General features: G+C 46.9%; 1 protein-coding gene across 10 annotated transcripts in view; it reads right to left on the bottom strand.

The window, feature by feature from the left end:
* sulf1 (sulfatase 1) overlaps positions 1–16,475 on the bottom strand; it is a 65,780-nt gene that overhangs the window by 27,644 nt on the left and 21,661 nt on the right. For all 10 annotated transcript variants that reach the window (XM_080793212.1, XM_080793205.1, XM_080793207.1 and 7 more), the window contains one exon: positions 15,510–15,898. The gene's annotated coding sequence lies outside the window, so the exon portion shown is untranslated. Of the gene's footprint in view, positions 1–15,509; positions 15,899–16,475 lie in introns of those variants that run through there.

Raw genomic sequence — 16,475 nt, 5'->3', positions numbered from 1 at the left:
GTCCCGGTCTGAACTAACAAGTAGACCACAGCAAGTCATGAAAACCGACTTCCACACAAACAGCAGAGCGCAACGAAGGTCTAGAAAGAAACCGATCTCACCCTGGAAGATTCCACGAGTCTCATGTTGCAACTTTTCTGTGTATTATTCCTCTATGAGCACGCATTCACCCCAGGCAGGCAAGAGTCTGACTCTCTCTTCCTGCGCGAGATAACAGACACAACAAACACACACGCACACACACAACCAAACAACCAACCACACAGTAGCGCACGTTAACTCTAACTGTCCATCACATCAACCCGAGAGCTCTTGTTCGGGGCTTACTTGTGCTGAGACCACGCCATTGGCTGGCCGCGCTCAAAACACACACGAGAGGGCCAATCGTGGTCCGCCCACCACCTGTCAGTCAAACGTCACCCCCTGGTGAGTCAAGCGTGACAGAGGGCCTGTGGGGAGGATGGGACCAGAGTTGGGGGACAAGGGAGATGGGCGTCCCAGGGGAGGGAGGGTTCCGCTACATTAACCCCATGCCACTGTCGCCAATCACAGGTTTACACTGAGTCATCCTAGCCCTTCGTGGCCCCCCTCTCCTGACTTGGTCACACGCACGCACGTGCATGCATTACACACACACACACACACACACACACACACACACACACACACCCAGGACAGTGGACAACATCTCAATGTCATGGCTTGTCATAAAAAGTCTAAATAACCCAAGGCTCAACACACAGCTCACTATAGAAAGAGGAGACTATTTTTAAAGTGATCCCAAGTCTTCCAAGCCATTTAAAAAAAATGTAACCTAATTTAGCCAATAATTTACAAGATGGAATTAAAAAGCCTGACCTCTGGTAAACCAGCAACAGACTAAGCTGACAATTGTGCAGCACTAGTTGGCTGTCCAATTAATTTGAGTTACTCTTATGTTTTTGCTACAAGAGAGAGAGACTTTAAGAGAGGTTTAAGTCAAGCACTTTGATGTTGCCTGTTTAAAGCCACAGTAGTTGGCTCCAGGTGCCACATTTTGTAGTAATGTTCAGCAACTATACAGACGAAAGACAATAGATATTTTCATGGACAAAATGAGAATCTTGTGAGAATCGTGATCTCAATTCGTGTGGAGGAAACTCAAGATTCACATTTGAGCAAGAAACGTGCGGCACTACATCTGGATATCAAAACTAGCATCTACCTAAATAGGCAAGAGATGACATGAGGAAATACGGAGCGGGATGCTTGGGTGATGCTAGGGGGTATAACCCCCATATTGCTCGATACATATATCAAATGTTTTCTGACGCACTCCATAGGCCGGGTTGAAATATGACAAGAAATGACATACTGTACGTACAATATGAAACGTTGATGTCTATTCCAGTATATCTCAGAGCGTGGCTTGTGGGTGGATGATGAACCATGGCACTGTGATAATGACTTCAGTGCCTTATGGGCTGTGGTCTCACCCGGTGGCACCATGGCGCTCTCCGTTGTGACTTCTGTGCCTTATGGGCTGTGGTCTCACCCGTTGGCACCATGGCGCTGTGCCTTATGGGCTGTGGTCTCACCCGGTGGCACCATGGCGCTGTGCCTTATGGGCTGTGGTCTCACCCGGTGGCACCATGGCGCTGTGCCTTATGGGCTGTGGTCTCACCCGGTGGCACCATGGCGCTGTGCCTTATGGGCTGTGGTCTCACCCGGTGGCACCATGGCGCTGTGCCTTATGGGCTGTGGTCTCACCCGGTGGCACCATGGCGCTCTCCATTGTGAGTTAATGGCATGGAAAACGAACACCTGAGCCCGGCCGCCGCCCTTTCCTTCCATCCAAGTTGAGCACACAAGGGACGGTACCCGAGGCACTGATTTGTTGGCAAATGCATTATGCATAAGAATACATGGGACCCCATGCGAGTTGAATATGCAGAACATGCTCTTTTATGACACTACACTGCTGTCTATGCAAACTGTGCAAAAATGTCTATAAGACATTCTGGAAAAGAGCATCAGCTGAAGTTAAAAAAAATCACACTTATGTGAAGTGAGGGGTGCCTGGTAATGTTGAAATGAAGCAGCATTTTGACATTTTGAAGCCTGCATATACTGCATGTGGCAGAGTCACTTTCATTCATTGCAGATTCACTGCCACTATATTACATTACAAGACATGAATGCAGTGACATTGCAGTGTGTTACTGTATGAAACGAAGACATCATGTACCTATGTATTGGCCACATGACATCTCTTCCTTTAGTGCCCTAAACAAACAAGTCCATAGACTTAGCTACCATTACATTTTTGTTAAAAGGGCTCTAAACAACCATTAAAAGTCCATAGACCAAAAGCCAGGCAAAAAAAATACATTTAATATAATGTCACTTGTAGATTATCATTCTATAATTTTAATATCATACTATAATTAACTTAATGTCTTGAAAAGATTTTTTTCTTCACTTAAATGAGGTTGTTTCAAACAAGCTGTTGAGGAACACACGTAAAGCTGGATGGAGGTCACGGGTAATTTACTACGGCCAATGAAAGTGTTGTTCTATGGATACAGAAGGCAAAGGGCAGGGAGACCATGACCAGGGGGCTGGTCCTGGCGTATCGACATGTCCAACGTCCGTCCCAACACACACACAAACACACACACACACACACACACACACACACACACACACACACACACACACACACACACACACACACACACACACACACACACACACACACACGGCAAACCCTGCAACACCTGCTCTCGGTGATGGGTCGAACAGATGGACCTGTCATGAGATGACAGGTTGAGAACACCCAAACTTATGGCACCGTTCCCAAACAAATATCAAATGAAAATTGGGCGAGAGAAAAATCATGTTTATGATACGAGACTCTACAATAAAAAAATAAATTCCACCTATTCTTATCTTTACCCTTTCCTCCAGTTTGATGGTTCTTGTGATAAGCATTGCTTCCAATCGAGCTTTAAGAGCTTTTTTGGAGAGTTTTTCAGACAGGCAGTGTCCGGGCCAGCCTGCCCAGTCATCCTGACAGCCCAGTGCAAACACTGGCGCTGTTTGGACAAACTCCCTCCACTGCCCGCCCCCCCCCCCCCCCCTACCCCCCCTCTCCTCCCTTCCAGCACAGGGTGGCAGAGTGCACAGACCTTCACACCGGATAACACACACCCTCCATACACCCATCCTACACAACCTACTGTACAAACACCGCTGAGGCGCATACGCACGTCGCACACACATATGCGCAGGCTGTGCTTCCCGAAAAAAACACGCACTCCCGCTGCGAGCCAGTGAGCACTGCCGACTCCTCCTACATAACTCTGAACAATTCCCACTCACTGAAACCAAAAGTTCAGAATGTGTGTCTCTCTCTCTCTCTCGCGTTGACAAGCTGTGGAGGACCTTAAAACCCATGGAAAGCTGGTCAGCCAGGCAGGCTGTGTAATATTAGCACCCAGCACACATTCAATTTGACATGCCAATGATTCCCAGCAATAGCCTTTTCATGTGACTCGTGGAATTGAGAAAACAGACAAGGCGTTTCATTGTGCCATTTGATACAACCCTTGTGGTGCTAATGGGGTTAGCCTCAGCGATATCAATAGTGACACTGTCTTAAATGACTTGGATAGCTGGGCTAATAAAATAAGGAGTGACCCATGTGATGTGGGCCGAAGTGACGAAGGCAAAGTGATACAGCTGTGGCCTCCCTGTCCTCTGGGTCGTCTCCCATTCTAATTCAATTTGACCTGATCCTCTTCCACTTTCCTCTATGGGTCGCCCAAAGTTCGTTTTTGACCCAAACTCTCTCTGACACGTGCCTGAAAAGGAAACACCTACATTATTAACAGCTATCAAGTACGCTGTTATATACACAGCAAGACGATCTCCTAAAGCAGTTATCCCACACGTGCCCTTGTATCAGAGTGGACTGACATACAGGGCCGCTCTCTGCCTCGTGCAGGCAGCATCCCACTGGCTGGAGAGTTGGTGCAGAACATGTCAGTCAGGAGTTCTATGGTCCGTGGCATTCTGGAGCTCACACAATTTATTGGATAACACAGTCTCTTCAACACAAAACCAGGAGCCGTATCATATCCGGTATGGATGAAATATCACAATCAGACTGTGACCGCTTTAGAGTAGACATTGACAAAGGTCTACTGGTGTTTGTCTAAAACCCCTTTGTGGGGTGGGGTGGGGGGTGGGGGGGTTGTAAAACATTCTACATGACATGTGATGAACTATGAAGATTCAGCAACAGATTTTTCCCAAATCCGCTATTAAAGGAGAGGCATTATATTATAATCTTCTTACAATTATTTCTTTCCACTTTTCTTTTTAACTGTAATGGGTGGGGCTTGTACCGGCTTTTCTTTTTACACCTGTAACATGTTTTGTGATATCAAAATAAAGATTAGTTAAAACTTAAAAAGATGCAATAATTGGGAATAAGTATTTTAATGAAAATAACAGATATAATTTCCCATATTTAGGAGTCATTCTCTTTAGCTGAATGTATTCATCGCATCCAGTTTGATAACAGCAGAACAGTCCTCTATACATGTGGAGAACAGACAAGAGGCCTTTATGCCCGGCCAAAGTCAGAGGACTAGGGTGCACATTGTTTCTCATGCCTCATTGTTTCGGAGGATTAGCACTAATGGCCCTTTAAATGAGCTCTTACTGTAGAGTCATCAGGCTTAAGCTGGGGGAAGAATATTGGGGACGGACAAGAGGAAAGAAAAGGGCCCGGGGGGTTCAAAGGAACCAAACAAAAAGGGCACTATGAACTTTTCAGTCTGAAACACAGCTGCCAGAGAGGTAGAAATGTGCAATTTTCAGATTAATGGCCATCAAAAACAAGCGACCTTTAGCGCACCTCAACACCCCTGTAATCTTTACAGTACTTTCATGGGTTTTCTCTCTCTAAGCCCATTCACTGGCTCCCTCGCAGCACATGACAGCGGGGCTCAAAGTCGTTTGGTGTGGCCATGCTGACAGCTGTGCCTTGCTTGTACTGCAACATCAAACATACTGCAGTCAGGAGGAGTTGCTGTTGGTGTAACCCACTCAGAACAGGGCTGGTTGGTGGTTGTGCCCTGCGGTTAGGGCCTCCAACCACACACCCTTCTGCACCATGACCGTCCTCTGACCCGCGTGGTAATGTGGCTTTGATGGTGGCTAGTTTAGCCTAACCTCAGCCACCTGGGGATACCCACACACAGGGGTTAAGAGGGGGAGAGGGGCTACGGGGGTAGAAAACGACTGGCTGATCAGAAAGAGAGAGAGAGAGAGGGGGGAGAGAGAGAGAGAGCAACAATTAAAAGCATGGATGGTAATCTTTACGGAAAGCATTTTTCTCTGGCCACAGTGCACAACACGACAAAGACAGACTTTTGGCTAGGGTGCCGTTTGCTCATAGCGCCACGTCCTTTGCGAGTATCAATCATAGTTCAAGAACAATCGAGGCTTGCTGTAAAGGGATGACACCAGAGGAATTCTTCTGTAAAACAACACTGACTGATGGCCACATGTCAATGTGTACCCTCAAAGAAAAGTGCGGTGGAAGTAGAATTCCTCAACCTTATACTGTACATGGTTCCGCCTATGGATATTGGTTCTTGTAAGGCTTGGTATGTGAGAGGGTTTCACATTCCTAATTTAAGATGCTAGTCAAAACCCAAAACAGAATATGGTCAATGGACCTCTAAAGTAAATCAGTTTGGCCATTTCAAAGCACCTCAAATCCCCTCTCTTTTCTATCCCCCTCGTTCTCTCTCGCTCCCACTGTTTGTTCGGTCCATCTACGGGGCAGCCAAGCCACAGAGGGACATTGGCGATGAGAGGGGTATTAAAGCCTGATGGCATAGTTCAAATTCTATTGGCTATTCTGAGACTACAGTTTACCAGACCACCAGTAACACAGCAAAGATTTTTTTGTCATGCGAGAACGAGGGAAAAAAGTGACAAAAAGAGGTGTACATGCATGAATGTAAAATGAGAGACAAAGAAAACACTGTTGGAAGAGGTGGAAGTATGTGTGCAGTGGGGGAAACAAGGGTAGCTATCCTGATTTAGCCTCAAACCAGTGCTAAAGGTTTTCAAGGCAAGTGAAGGCCTGATTGCTCTCGTTCGATTTCTGAGGGGAAAATATGATTACGAAGCGGCCTTAGATTAATATTGAGGTTAGTCGAAATGTTTCTCTAATCCGAGGGAATGTGGCCTCTCTGCCGCCACGGGACCTGACGAGGGCCCTTACACTGAAGAGTGCCTGTGTTGAGACCTGCCGTGCCCGGCAGGCCAGGGGCACAACGCCGTGCCCGCCAAGACCCGCCTGTCAGCCTCGCCGCGCTCACTGAAGGAGAGCACTGTCCCGATACACTCACTTGCCCACGTGTACACACTGGGAACGGTCTCATACCTTGGTGTTTTCAGACTCTTAAGGTCGTTGATTTGTTTGACCAAAAAAATGGCCAAATTGGTGTAGACACTCGGACGAAATTCCAGCTAGAAATTCAAGCGCGAGTGTAGAGTGGTGGGAGGGAGAGATCAATGAGTCTTTGTTTTCGGGGATGTTCACTGAAAAAAAGCAACACACACGCACACACACACACACACACACACACACACACACACACACACAGTCACACACAGATTTGACGGCCATATATCTGAGCCTTAACCTTAAGCTTTTCATGTCTCAAACAGGCAAATTAAAGCGTCACAGTGATCATGATCCCGTGACCTGTGGTCCTTGAGTTGGGTGGTTACCAGTGGTCAGAAGAATGCCGTGGATTCAGTGAAATATGAACCTGGCCCGGGGGGGCACGCCTTGCCCCGAGTTAAACCCCATGTCCATCTCCCTGAGCTGCCCAGGCCACGCCATCATTAATTATGGATGCATGTAAATATATAATTAAATGAATCCTGGTCCCACAGACTTCAAAGTTAAAAGTGGCTTGTGGGTTACCAGGTGGTCTGCTGGGAATCGTGAGGGGCTTCTGGGAATGCTAAGAGGGAAATAATTAAGTTTCAGAAAGGCTGTGTGTGTGTGTGTGTGTGTGTGTGTGTGGCCACGTGTGCATGTGCATGTTACCTCTAACCACAAGCTTTCTTGATTGCACCTTTTTACCAATGGGACTTCATGCTAAATCATGTGATGGCAGCACAGTCAAAGCGGTGATGCATTATGTATAAAGTTTCCCCGCTATCCTTCGGCTCATCGCTGCATCGGCACCTTTCAGATATCTATATTTCTTCACTGGCGGCCGTCGACCGATTACATTATTCAAGGTGGGTTGGCGTGTCAAGTGGGAAAACAGATGTATCACATCAAAGGATGAACGAGAAGGAAACCCGCCCAGCGATGTGACATATAATTCACTGTGTGATATACCACAAAAAAATAACTGGAATCACAATCTGAGGAACAGCAGCTATGGAAAAATGGTATGAACCTATACAACAGCTCAGCGTTTCTATTCTTTTCTGAGCCATGAATGGAAACAATTAGAGATAGGGGGACCTGAGATGAATAAAATACAGGGCATTAATATTCCTGTTGCTCCGCTGTTGTCAAAACCCACACTCCCATCAGAAAACACTCTATCAGGGCAAGAAAGAGAGAAGGGGGATGTGGAGAACGAGCTGCTTGCTCACGGGTGGCTTTCCCGTCTCTCTGCCACATGTCAAATATGGTGCGGATAAATTATTCTTTTAGCCACAAAAGAGAACTATGGCAAATTGCTTCAATGGGTTTCCACTGAGGTAATTGTCAAGAATAAAGAGGTTGACTTTTTTTTTTCTTGTTTCCATGAAATCAGCAGCACAGCGGCACAGAGGGCGAGCGAGTGCAACGAGTTTGGGGGATTTGCTGTATTTATTTATTTTTATTTTTTGGTTCTAGGCTCAGTGTTCTACCCACTTCAATAGTCCTGGAATGTTTTCATACCAACTACCGAGTTGAAAAGAGTGGCAGAGTGGCATTGCATCAACATTTCAATCCCCTTTCATGTTCAACATGACGTCCTCTCACTCCAGAGCGGCAGAGCAGCGGGGCTCTGTGTGTCACAGCTAAGTCCAGAACCGTAATGAGCCATTAGGAAGAAACAGGGTCCTTGCATGCCTGTAAGCCCGGGTTACTCATTGACAATGAACACAACAGAAGACTTGATCTGTATTAGTTTAGAGAATTAATGGCCAACACGGATGGTGCAATGATTAATGTGGCCTCCTTTAAGGCCACTTGTTGAACAGATTTGTGTGTGTGTGTGTGTGTGTGTGTGTGTGTGTGTGTGTGTGTGTGTGTGTGTGTGTGTGTGTGTGTGTGTGTAAAAGTGAGTCTTTAACAGACAACCTGATCTGGTTACATTTTTAAAAGTCTTATACTGCTAACTGCAAGCGTGCTTACATCACCTTACTACACCACGAATACCACAAAAATGAAGTTCAACTGGCTTCACTTAAGTTGTAACTCTACCATGGTGCTCAAGACATTAAGGCTTTTAGAGACCAAGTCAAACACAAGGCGGACAACTTTAGCATAGACTGAAAGACACAATTAATTCATGTTCCGGAGAGAAGCTTTGAGTTTGTGAGTTCTTTCGTGAGTTTGTGTGTAACGATGTGCATTTTCAGACGGGCGAAAGAAGACAGCAGTTCAAGTCAGCAAAAACCCCAGGCGAGAGTACTTCCGCAGCTGGAGCGTGAAATGCTACACCAACGAAATGTAGAGCATGTGCAGGCCTATTCTCTGGAAACCATACATAGAGCATGAGAACCTAGGCTGTGTGACCCTGGATGCCATAAACAAACTCTTCCATGAGTGTGACATACACCAACACATGATACCACTCATAAAACGCGTCCAACCGATTGCACCTGCCCTCCTTGTGTACTGTATGTCGTCCATGCTAGCCTATAGGAGTCTTTCACTCTCTCTGGCAAACATGCAAGTACACATGCAAGCAAGCGCGTGCGCACGCACGCACACGCACACGCACACGCACACACACACACACACACACACACACACACACACACACACACACACAACCTGTAATTTGTACTCAAGGGGGCTGTCATTCCATTGCCCTTGGCTCAATGTGTGTGGCTTTTCAAAGCGTGCAATAACGTAATTTGTAATTCAATTAACTTTATCTTTCCTGGCAAAAGTTCTGGTTCCTTCCTCTATAACTTAAAGAAAACTGATGACTATAGTAGAGGGCACCCATATATTACACAAAGGATCAAATATGTAGCTTAGCTTACCTCTCCAAACTGCTGCCATTCCAACGCAAAGCTGGAAGGAATGCAGTCTGCTGTTATATTCAAGAGGCACCAGAAAACACAAGTGAACTAACCGTGGGCATTTCAGGGCAAACAAAACAGAGATAACACATCAAGCTGGACCTTGGCAGGATAAACAAACTGCCTTGAGAGTTGCTCAGCGACTCACTAGTAAACAGCCGGTCAAAGATACGATTATGATGCATCCACGCAGGTCAGAGAAGAAGACTGCTCTGGTCAAGGAGAAGAAACGGGACCAGAGGCTACTAGTTTCTATAGTTCTTACTTCTTAGTAACACATGGACACACACACACACACACACACACACACACACACACACACACACACACAGAGAGAGACAGACAGTAGAGGGGAGAGCTGGCAGAGGCTGAATGCGCTTGCCCGCTCCAGGGGAGAGGTGGAAGAAAAGGCGCAGAGGAGCTGAAACAAACGCATGCTGGCTTCTATTAGCGGAGCCGCGGAGCAGGGGATGGATGGGGTGAGGAAGAAACTTATTCATTCCTCCCAACCCTCCCCTTCTAAACCCTTTCTATCCCTCCATACCTCCCTCCCCATTATCTCCATTCTGGAGGGGCGGCAGATGAAAGGGAGGAGGACCCCCCCCCCACCCCCCCGTTCCCCCCCAGGGGCAGCACTTCTCCCTCAAACCTCAGGACGATGCATTCTGACGGCTGCTTAATTGTACGTGATCCAGGCAGGGCTCCTTTCTCTTTCAAATCTAAAACAGATTGCTTCTCCCCGGGGAGCGGATTATTGGACAAGAGGGATGACAAAGCAGGGACAGTGCAGCCCTCCGGGGTGGGGGTGAGGGATTCTTTGTGTATGTGTGTGTACACACACACACACACACACACACACACACACACACACATACACACGTTACTACGTTGCTCTCTCGCGTGCCTGTTCCGCAAGGAAGATTATAATATACTGTGTGTGTGTGTGTGTGTGTGTGTGTGTGTGTGTGTGTGTGTGTGTGTGTGTGTGAGAGAGAGAGACGAGACGAGACTGAATGTGTGCAAAGTAAAGCCTGCTCGTTCTCTGAGTCAACACCACTCAAGTAAGCAACTGCACTCCAATGAGCCCCCTCTCTCTCTCTCTGTCTCTCCCTTTTTCTCCCTCTCCTACTGCTCCCTCCAACCCCCACCCCCCTCAAAGCCCATGCTGCATCCACGTGCAGTGATATTTTAATGAGAGCAGCTCCGGACACCATTGTGAAAATCACTCGTTTGATTGATTGATTGAATAGTTTAGACAGAAATGTAAAAACAGCAACAGTGTACAGTCAAACACAAAAGGGCTGATTTTGCTGAGTTCGGAACTGAGGGCATCCTTGACTTGCATTTTGTTCTTGCCCGAGATCAGGAGTGCTGAGTCGTCAAAAAAATTGCAGTTACACGTTACAGGCATCATTCACTTTCTCTCACTCTCTTTGATTTCTTATTTGATTTCATGCACTCTCACCCACTCCCTTACACTTTCTCCAGTCCATCGATTAATTCTGTTGTTGAAAAACCAATGAGGTTAGAATAAGAAGGGTCTGGGGGTGCAGGTTTGGAAAATGGTTGCAGAGTTCTTTATATGTTGAGCTACAAGCCAGACTTCCAGATTTTTATAGCGCTTCCAAGCGCTTTACAATTCATACATTGGTGAAGCGGCGAACAGTCGACGCCAGCGTCCTCACTTCCCACATTCACACACCAATAGTGGCGATCACACTGACATTGGAGGCAATGTGGGGTTCAGTGTCTTGCCCAAGGACACTTCGACATGTGGAAAGGAGGAGCCGGGATTCGAGCCGCCGACCCAGGGATCATTGGACGACCTGCTCTACCTCCTGAGCCACAGCCGCCCTACAACACAGGCGTGTGTGTCTTAACTGGCCATGATCTGATGCTAAAGAAAAGAGAGGAAATGCAGGAGAACGCAGTGGCCGTGTTCTCACTTCACTCCGTTCAGTTAACTAGTGGAGGTGTGTTGGAGGATTAGCACATTCCTCCCAGCAATGAGGTGGATGTGATGTTTGCCTGCCCTGACCTCCACCGCATCCAACAGAGACTGAACAAACACTTGGGGGTGCTATTGTGATCTCCCAAACACCCTCAAAATAGCTCCCTGCAGCGCGAGCATGCCCGTGTGTGTTACTCTGTGGAATAAATGTGTGCACATGCGTAAAGCACATGCTTGTGGTCATTCATGCGTGCAAGGTAGATTTCCCTTGAGCCGTGCCGGTAAAAGCAGAGGACGCTCGTCTCTATGTCAGGCAGGCTGCGTTTGGAAGCCTATCTTAACTCCATATCACTGGTTGAATAGCGAGGGACGGCAAGGCAACTGAGAAAGTGGCTGACTCATCTAAAGATAGCCTCTCCGGATCCCACATAAATAAAGCATGTCATGAGCTCAGTGTTCAAATACTGGTCATTTGCAGTTATAGGACTGCGTCTTCTGCCTGAGTGCTACCATGCAATCAGTCCTGTGTGAGCAACACTATCATTAAGCCCTTGAGATAAACAAGAGCTTTGAGCAGAGGGTGGTTTAGGAAACCTTTTCTTAACGCACTCGTCCATGCATGAGGTGAGAGTGACACACAAACACACACACACAGTCACACACACACACACACACGGTTGCGCACGCACACACGATACTGGTGGTTAAAAGATGTAGAATATCATGTTTGGATTTGCACAATGATTTGCACAACGCTTTGCATGATTCATATTCTCTTACACAAACTGACGTAAAATACAAAACAGGAAAAAAAAGAAAACTAATGCACAAAACTTTCACAAAATCCAAAAAGTGAGAGGGGGGGGGGAACGACAATTTAGTAAACTCACGTTTGATTGGTTTTGACATTGCATATTCATCAGTGCCTATTTTTCAACATTTCTGCATCACATCCCCAGACTCTGCTTTTTATAGACGACCACTTTCCCTCCTGTCTCCCAGGAATATGGAAAGTCATTTGAAAGACTTCCCATTACTGCATCCAGCAGAGACCCTGGAGCAGGGATCTGATTCTAGATACAGCATGTGGCATCTCTCACAGCAGAGCCACTTACACGCACCACTTAAACCCCCTTCCTTTTATCCCTCTACACCAAATATCTTCGCGAGCGATCTATCTGATCTACGAGCTCATAATGTGCTGTGTTATGGCGCATTGAGCTTGTAGATCGGCTATTTTCGGGGAACATTCGGCCCCAAAATAGGGACGCTTGAGTTCATGTGGTGAACAGCATGAAGGATGTATCTGATTCGTCAGGCATTCCCTCGACATAAGGTTAGGTAAGCTATGTGCAAAAACACAGCACCAGGTTGAGGCTAAGGGGCATTCTGTAAAGATCAATTTGTGACTTGAAGAAGCAGAAGAAGAAAACCTTATGGGAAAAGAGGGCAGTGCCGCGTCCAACATGTTCCTGATTTGGAGTTCATAAAGGAGAAAGATGTGGGGAGGTAAAATACTTTACATATGTGCCTCCTAAGCCTGCTCCGAAAAACTGCTCCGCTAGCCAGCTCACGCATACAGGACAGGACAGTCTTAGTACTCAATCAATCTACTGTAGTATTTCTGACAGTTTTACATATTAGAACTCAGGTATTGACATAATGCAGACTTATAGACTCTTTGTGTTTTATGTACTGTAGCTCTCATAGAGCTTATTTAGTCTGACTATTTTGAGATACATTTCTTTGCTCTTGTTCATCAGTCGGCACCTATGAGGTCATGCAGGATGTCTGAGAACTCTGATTCACTGTGGTTGGCATTCACATGCACACACGCACGCGTGCGCGCGCCAGCGCGCTTGCACAAGCACACACACTTTTCCATTTGTAGGAATAACACTTAGCATTGCACAACACGGCTGCAAATTCCACCTCTTCCCTCATGCCATATCTATCAGAACAATGTATTACGCCAGCCTTTGCGTTCAAACACACGCTCGCACACAGAGCTCAGTAGATTCGAATGACGGCAAAGCAGCTACTGGGAAAACGTTTGTCTTGGCAAGCCTCTGCCCCCTGGACCCTCACGTTATTTGCACCAGCTGCTCACGTTGTTTGTAGCACAGTGACGCTTTTAAAGGACCTCCCTTCTCTCTATAGGACCAGTTGGCGCTGTTCTTAAAGCTGATGCCCTCCTATACAGTATGTCCAGCTGAGGATTCAGGAAAAAAAAATACTCTGCTGGCTGGAACTGGCCTGCTTGGGGTTTGTTGGACGGACGGAGACAGACAGACAGAAAGACAGACAGGCGGGTGGGGCGGGGCGGGGGGAGGTTCAACGATACTGAACATAAAGATTGACTCAGTTCAGGCCTTAAAGTGCATTGGGCCTGTCGTTCCTCTGCAAACCTTTGCTAAGTCAGGGCTGGCAATGCATTGAAATATGAACCTTTCCCATTCCGTTTTACGCTAATTGTGCCCGGTACAACCAATTGGCGGTAGCCTTTGAACACGACCACAGCATAAGCTCGCCATTTAGGAGGGAAACTAGGTCAGAGGGAGAGATTGTGCAGTTGGTATGGGCCGGTAGGTACGCACAGAGAGCCCATACAACACATGTGAACAGTGAGAAGTCACTCGCATGGATCTCCATAACAGCGGGACTTTAACAACTGAGGCTGAACTCAGTGACTTCTGCAACAAGCACCTTTCGTTTCAAGGGGAGGTGAAACGTTTTTCAGCTGAAGAAGTGCTGGGATGAAGCTGGTCTTGCATCACTTAAAAGCATCATTATCTACTATCCATTAGCAGCTAAATTATAATTAGTTTAGCATTATGCATGTAAACCATCACACTCACTCACTCACGCGCGCTAAAGAGCAGCAGCTATCACAATCTACCAGTGGTTTCGTTAAATACTTCCAAGTAACAGGCAGGAAGTGTAGCTATGGCTGATTTGCTAAGGTAAACACATATTCACACAACAGCAGCTTTCACCCATACAAGCTCCTCACTCCTCAGCCCGCGCTGCTGTTCAGTCCTTCACAGCTGCACAATCTCCATTCGCAAACACCTTACACACACACACACACACACACACAGTCACACACACACACATGACACACACGCGCGCATACACAGGTTCACATACATGCATGCACACTACACAGTGCCTGGAGCTGCGTATAAATACTATACATCATATTCCCACACCATTGGCAAGTCTCCCTTCTCACTTGAGCTGAGCTGAATAGCTGAAGTGAGGCGTACATTCTCTGTGACTCTCTCTCTCTCTCTGGTGCAGCTCTGACAGTTTGTGAGGAAAATGCTCTTCAACAGCCCATCCATTTAGGCTACACTGACACCGTCTGCCAAGAGTGCACTCTGAACTAGATTTATGAAAAGTCTTAACTGGACTGATGTGAAGGGGTGTTAAATGCTACACTGAGTTTGGGGAATGGACATTAACCAAACCGGTGGTTTTTGGTTTTCTATTTTAGGCACCGGAGAAGAAACCAATACGAAAATTAATGAGGAGAAGCCTGAATCGTTTTCTTCAGGTGAAAAGTGATTATTTTAAGTCTGAAAACTGACGGTAAAAAAAAGTAGACCACAAATGTCTACTTCTTGGTGTACTCCTGTATATGTAAGTCACATGCAGAAAGCTTCTTCATCCCAAATGGTTGACACCACAGTCACTCAAGTACCGGTACTTAACTTTTCAGAGGGGTGAACAGCATGATTCTCTGATACCATTAGTGATCAATTCCAAAAAGCAAAAAAAAACTAAAGACAAGAGAAATTCAGTGGTTGCTTATTATGGGCAGAGGAGGCAAAACAAAATGAGATTAATGGAATGTACTGCCTTCTAATCCCCGGAGACAGAGGAATTTGTGACGGGGAGAATTCTTGTCATTCAAGGGGGTAAAACTTCTGCACACAGAGGGCTGCTGTGCTGTCTACAGGCTACACACACACACACACACACACACACACACACACAGAACAGTGCAGCAACACAGCACTACCACAAATCACTGCTGAGAGAGACTCCACAGCTCTTATCTCCACGCTGTCAAAACCACAATCTTAATTCTATAACGCCACACCAGTCAGACGTGTAATAAGAGGCAAAAAGCAGTAGAACAGTTCACAGTAACGCAAGAAAAAGGCACAGAAAATAGTAAAAGAGAGTGGGAAAGTTGCACACATAAAAAAAGTACCTGGAGGGCAGGAGAGCAGTGCTGGCAGGGTGAGAGGAAAGGCTAGGATTCCTCTCTCTCTCTCTCTTGGAGTTTGACTCTTCTCTTCTCTTCTGCAGCAAGTCTTCTGCCTCCAGAAGAGAGGGGGGGTTGAGTGAGTGCGTCTTCGGTGTGAGGGTTTCTTGGGTATTGAAGAGTATAGAGAGGAGGGTCTATAGACTGGGACCACACAGCTCCTGGAAGACAACCTCTCTCCTCTAATCCTCTCTCCGATGTGATGACACTCTCTAACCTCGACCATCTGTTGAAACACGTCCCCGGGAGCGGTGTGCGAGTCGGCACCGTAGAGCTGTGTCAAGAAGCCCCACTCCCCCTGCCCAATCACAGCCCGGCTGCTGGGTGGCTCCTTGCTGCCAGGAGGCAGGGACAAGGACACAGCACAGCGCAGGGGGAGACAGGCGCGCGCACACGCACACACACACACACACACACACACACACACACACACACACACACACACACACACACGCACGCACACACACACACACACACACGACACTTTAGGATGCAAGTAAGAAAACCCCCAGTACAACGTAACTTGAGAGCCAGCGAGGGAGAGAGAGAGGAGGGGAAAGAGAGGGAATGGGAGGAGAAAGGGAGAGCCAGAGAGTGCATGACTGAGAGACAGGGTGGGGAGAGCATAGTAAGAGAGTACAGACAGAGAGACTGAGAGAGAGAGCAAGAGAGAGAGATTGAGGGGACAGACTACTATTCCAAATTGAGTTGACCAGTAATGCTACTTAACAGTTAACACACAGGTTTACAGAGTATATATTGCCTTATTTCTCTGATCCCCCCCCCCCCCAATCCCTGTAACAGTAGCCACATAATAATGTGGTCTGCAGAAATCAAACTAATAAAGCAATAAACCTCTGTAATGGCTCCACAGTGGGAGTGCCATTGGCACTAAACTGTTACATCTAAAGG

This window comes from Protomyctophum bolini, assembly GCF_963924005.1.
Source record: "Protomyctophum bolini genome assembly, chromosome: 21".
Classification (NCBI taxonomy): domain Eukaryota; kingdom Metazoa; phylum Chordata; class Actinopteri; order Myctophiformes; family Myctophidae; genus Protomyctophum; species Protomyctophum bolini.
This window is presented reverse-complemented; position numbering and strand designations above follow the sequence as displayed.